This window comes from Papio anubis, chromosome 12 (assembly GCF_008728515.1).
Source record: "Papio anubis isolate 15944 chromosome 12, Panubis1.0, whole genome shotgun sequence".
NCBI lineage: Eukaryota > Metazoa > Chordata > Mammalia > Primates > Cercopithecidae > Papio > Papio anubis.
In genome coordinates, this window is record NC_044987.1 from 48318511 (window position 1) to 48324899 (window position 6389).

Genomic DNA, 6389 nt, shown 5'->3' on the forward strand with positions numbered 1-6389 from the left:
GAAATGTTAAGCTATACAAAAGATGTGCATCTTAGAATCAGTGAAATATGGTAACTAGCATGCATATTATTCATAATTAATAGGTGTTATCACTGTTTCAGAGTTGCCTGTTTATTTCTCTGACTCTCCCACTAGAATGTATACTTCATGAGGACAGACTTCATGCCTGGTTCATTTGCTCTTGTATCCCTCAGCATGCAGCACCCTGCCTGGCACTCAATAAATGATTGGATAAATGGATTTCTAAAGTGATTGAAGAGTTCGTTGAAGGCAGGGATTATGCATTGAACTCTTATATGTCTCCTACAGTACACTTATTTTAAAAATTGAGATATAACATGCATTTAGTAAAGTGCCCAAATCTTAAGTGTGCAGCCTAAATCTTTTTATATATGTACACATCTGCATTATCATCACTCAAATGAAGATGTAGAACGTTTTCCTGTGGTACCTTTCCCAGTGCTGAGGAATAGGAGATACACATCATGATTTATCAATACTTATTGATTGATTAAATAGGCTTTAGCAACCCCTGTATACCTCAGTTGCAATTCACTATTTTTCCTAGTTTAATGGCTCTTAAACTGTTGTACATGCCAGAATCACCTGGAAGGCTTATAGAAGCGCAGACTGCTTGGCCTCACCCCCAGAGTTAGAATGTCTGTGGTAGAGCCTGATAATCTGCTTTTCTAACATGTTCCCAGGTGATGCTGATGCTGCCCCTGTGGGGTGGAATATTAAATGTCTTCTGGGTATTAAATGTCTTCCAAATCAGGTGCTCACTCTAGGCAGGGGTTCTGTATCTTTATTTTGCCATGGACAGTCTGGGAAGTTTGGTAAAACCCATGCATTCCTTCTGACAATAATGTTTCTAAATGAAATAAAATAAAATACCCAGGATTACATAGAAAATCAATTATATTTAAATCATCGTTCAAAATTTTTAAAGTTATTTTAAAAAATTTAGTATTTAAAATATCTGCAACAAGCCAACTGTAGTGTTAAATAAAAAATTTTATTGGTAATAAAGTTGCATCTACTGATAATACTACTGTGGGTTGTTGCTTACATTTATAATGGAAGGAAATGCTAAATTTCAAATAGGCATTGATGAAAATAAAGAACCTAGGTTAGGAATCCTTGCCCTGCTGCAATCTTAAATGAAATGATCTACCCTTTGCATTTGATGAAGTTCTCAAAAATTCAATTCAGTGCAGTGTCCCTCATGCAGAGACATTGATGCTGAACATTCAGAGAGGAATAAGACACTGTCTCTTCCCTTATTCATGAAACTTCCATTTTGGAGAGTGAAGGCCAAAATATAAACAATAATTAAAGTGGAGTGTTACATATGCAGAAATACAAGAATGCACAAAGCATGTAAGTAGAAGATGAAATGATTTATGTTAGAGCATGAGAGAGAGGGATGAGATCTCAGTTAGCTAGAATCCAGTTGAATGGAAGTTGTGGCAGCAGACTGTTACATTGGTGGTCCCTGATGAAACATGCTTCCAGATATTCAGGTCCTTCCACATTGATACTGAACTTGGCCACAAAACATGCTTTGGCCAAATGAACATTAGCAAGCATGACATAAACACTTGCACATTGAGGCTTGACTCTTGCAATGCTTGGGATCCAGCAGCCATGTGAAAAGCTTAGGCTAAATTACTGAATGAGAGGACATATGGGGAAAGGCCCAGGAGGAGAGACCATCTTGGGGGTTCCACCCTCAGCTGAGCCCTCAGCTGAATGCAGCCACATAAGAAATCCCAAGTAGTGAGTACAGCAGCAGGACCACCCAACCCACGGAATCGTGAGAAATGATAAATCATCATTTTAACCACTGCATTTTGGAGTGGTTTGCAGCAAGCACACCAATAGATAACTGAAACAGTTGTTTTAAGTTTCTTTAACATTTTTCCTTTTCCGTTTGTCTTTTAAAGATGCAGAGGGTAACACAATCTGAAATAGAGATTTTTCTGCAAACAAGCAAGCACAATTTTCAGAAAACCTACTAGTATTTCATACATTTAAACCCTATAAGATATATGACTAGATAATTGATATGAAAATTATGACAGGTAAATTTAAATGCTGATCTTCAGAGAATGACTATCTTAAAAATCATAAACTCTTAAAACGTGGGATTTTGAGGTAGAAGAGATCTTGGAATCTATGTAGCCTGACTTCTTATTTTTAGAGATAAGGACACCGAGGCAGGAGAGGTTAAAAGACCTATTCAAGGCCACACAGAATGTTGTTAGCAGGGTCCAGAAGAGAAGACAAATCTCCTGACTTCAAATTCAGTATCTTTTAATAAATACAAAATATTAGCCATGCATGGTGGTGCATGCTTGTAGTTCCAGCTACTCTGGAGGCTGAGGTGGGAGGAATGCTTGAGTTCAGGAGATCAAAGCTGCAGTAAGCTATGATCACACCACTTTCCTGCAGCCTGGGTGACAGAGCGAGACCCTGTCTTAAATAGATAGATAGGTAGATAGATAGATAGTAATTTATACATTACCATGATCTCATTTACATTTTTACTATAGGCAAGTAAATATTTTAATTCATCCTTTCCAATTTTTATTGATGGAAAATCTGAGATTCAGAGTTGAAGAGACCTGCTGATTTTTACATAAGACCAGAACTAGATTTTTGGCCATATGACCCCCTGGTCCAGGGTTTTTTACTTACGTTGCCTGTGATATTCAATATAAAAAGCAAGGAAGTAAACTATTTTTGAAAGAGAATCAACAGCAAACCCTAATCTGATTCATCTTTGAATTCTTCATAGCAATATACCATATATAATGGTCATTCAATAAATATTTATAATATGAAATAAGTACATGAATGAGTAATTGAGTAAACAAGGGATGGAACAAAATTATGTTTTATGTGTATGTTTCATGTGCACCAGGCACTTCATCCTTGTAGTATATGGTTAATCAAGGTTCCTCTGGCCAGGCATAGTGGCTCACGCCTATAATACCAGCACTTTGGAAGGCCAAGGCAGGTGGATCACTTGAGGTCAGGAGTTCGAGAACAGCCTGGCCAACATGGTGAGGTCCTGTCTCCACTAAAAATACAAAAATTAGCTGGGCCTGGTGGCGCACGCCTGTAATTCCAACTACTTGGGAGGCTGAGCCAAGAAAATCGCTTGAATCTGGGAGGTAGAGGTTGCAGTGAGCCAAGATCACACCACTGCACTCCAAAAAAAAAAAAAAAAAGAAAAGAAAGAAAGAAAGAAACAAAGGAACAAAGGTCCTTCTGTCCTTCTGTACTTGAAAAGAACAGGGGATAAAACCCCAGTCAGTAGCAATGATAACATTTTGTAATTATTGTGCTTTGAATTCTAAAGCAGAGTAACTAACACAGAGGTAAGATCTTTCAACATGACTCTCTTATCCTGTATACAATAACTCATAGGTGCCTCTCTGGATGTGGCACCATGGTAGGAAGGAGGTGATGGGAGAACTTGCTACTGAAACAATGAGAAACAGAGCTGACTGCCTCTTCTCCCAAGTGGGAAAACTGAGGTAGAGAAAGTTACCCAGTCAGCTTTAAGCAGCCCTTTCCAAAAGAAATATAATATAAGCCACATATTTAATTTAAAATATTCTAGTAGCCACACTAGGAAGTAAAAAGAAACAGATGAAATTAATTTTGATAACATTTAATTTAATATATTCAAAATATCATTTCAACATGTAATCAATACAAAATTATTGATGAGGGGGGTGTGTGTGTGTATTTTATACTTAACAATATATCTCAATCTAGACTAGTCACTAGCCCCAGGGGGCTGGTGGCTACCATTTTAAACAGCACAGGCTGTGTATCCTTGGGTAAGTAACTAAACCCTCATATAACTCAACTTCTCATCTGTAACCACTGAGAGCTGTTTAGATAATTACATGAAATAATGGGTATACATGAATTTAGTCTAGCTCCCGGCTGGTAGGAAGCACTCAAATAGTAGTAGCTGTAATAGTCTACCAGGATCTCACTCTGTCACCCAAGTGTTCAACCCCATTCTGGATTATTTTAAAAAGTTAGTAAGAGTCCCTACACAGATTACTGTTTTCTCTTCTGTAGTAGGTGCAGAGGGGCTCTTGGGTAAGATGAATTTCAAAGATTAAATAAATAAAACTAAAAGGTCATGGGTTATGACATTATAACTAGCCTTCTTCTACCAGAGAGACTCTCTTATAAGATGGTCTTTGTTTGTTTGTTTGTTTTTTTGAGATAGGGTTTTGCTCTGTCACCCAGGCTGGAAAGTTTAGTGGCATGATCATGGCTCACTGTAGCCTTGACCTCCCAGACTCAAGCGATCCTCCCACCTCAGTCTCCTGGGTAGCCGGGACCACAGGCATGTGCCACCATGTCCAGCTATTTTTTATTTTTATTTTTATTTTTTGTAGAGAACAGTTCTCACTATGCTGCCCAGGCTGGTCTCAAACTCCTGGGCTCAAGCAGTCTTCCTGCCTCAGCGTCCCAAAGTCTTGGGATTACAGGCATGAGCCACCATACCCAGCCATTCTAACCATTTAAAAATGTACAGGTCTGTGGTATGAAGTACACTCACATTGTTCTGCAACGTGCATGCAGAACATCTCCAGAACTTTCTCATTGTCCCACACTGAGACTCTATATCCATTAAACAGTAACTCCCTAATACCTTCTCCTCTCTAGCCCCTGGTAACAACTATTCTACTTTCTGTCTCTTTGCTTTTGACTATTCTAGGTACTTCATATAAGTGGAGGTCTTCTATTTTTTGAAGTAATATTTGTTTTGTCATTAAACATTAAAATAACAAAACACTTATAGAGGAAACCTAGAGGTTTTTTAAAAAGTAGAGCGTTGACAGTCACAGATGAAAGACATTGAAGTAATAAGTAATGATGACGACACATACGTATCTGAGGGAGGTGATCACTACAAAAGTTGTTCTTTACTTTTTCTTTTTCTTTCCTTATTTTTCATGTATTGAGAAGGAGTCTCACTCTGTCACCCAGGCTGGAGGGCAGTGGTGTGATCTCGGCTCACTGCAACCTCTGCCTCCCAGGTTCAAGCGATTCTCCTGCCTCAGCCTCTCAAGTAGCTGGGATTACAGGTGTGCACCACCACACCTGGCTATTTTTTTGTACTTTTGGTAGAGATGGGGTTTTACCATGTTGTCTAGGGTGGTCTTGAACTCCTGAGCTCAAGCAATCCACCAGCCTTGGCTTCCCAAAGTGCTGGGATTACAGGAATGAGTCACTGTGCCTGGCCAGTTTTTCTTTACTTTTTAAAGGAAGGCCATATGAAAATACATACACATGGTTACAAATTATAATATATGAGATTGTTGCTCATAAAGATGATAAATAATGATGCCATAGTCTTCACAAATATATGAAATACCTCTGGTATAGTAGATCCCTGGGTTCTAACCTTGACTTTGTCATTTGCCATTTGGCCTCGGTTTAAGGGCCTGATCCTCTCATGTGCCTCCTATCTTCATCTGTAAAATGCAGACAGTAATAGCTGCCCTTCCTACATCATAGGGTTGAGTGAAGATCAAACAAGATAATCAAAGTGAAAGGGCTTTGAAAAATACAAAGAGCTGTAGAAGTTCAAGGCATTATTAAAGACTGTGGAGAGATTGCTAACACAATTTGATTCAAGGCCAAAGTTTTGTACTTTTGAAAGTTAAAAGGATATTCAGCATTTACAAATTATTTAAAAAACCAAATTCTTGCTTTGGTGACCCACTACCATGACTAAAGTGTGTTTTATATGCTGTACATTTGATACCTGACTGGTATAAGTCATCTAACCACATTACCATGCCAGATATAATTATATAGCATTTTAGCAATATCTACAATTTCTGGTGGTTAAGAAGTTATAAATTCACATAGCTTAAAGACAAAGTCATGTCTTTAAGAGAAAGGTTCTTTTACTTTTTCACTGTGGCAAAAGTGCCGCTCTTTGTAACATGCATACTATGAGAGACCTGCTTGTCAATGCAATTTATCAAGTATTTATTTAGTGCGTATTGTGTATAAGTCATTTTGGGTAGAGATGAGGTGGGGAGAAGGATGGAAGTGGTAAGAAGAAATACAAGAGAAAGAAGGGGTCCCTGAGGTGGGTGAGCTTTAAAACTAGTCAGGAGTGGCAGATCCTGTGACAAGTAACTATAAAGACAGGATGAAATCAATGTCAAGAAAATGCTTGAGGAATACACCATGGGAATTGGAGAAGTTGCAAGGATTAATTTATTCAGTCTAGGAGGGCGAATCTTGTGACATTTGTCCTAGGCCTTGATGCATAAGAATGATTCCTTGCGTCAGAAATAGAGGGGAGGATATTTCAAGCTTGAAGGAACCACACCTAG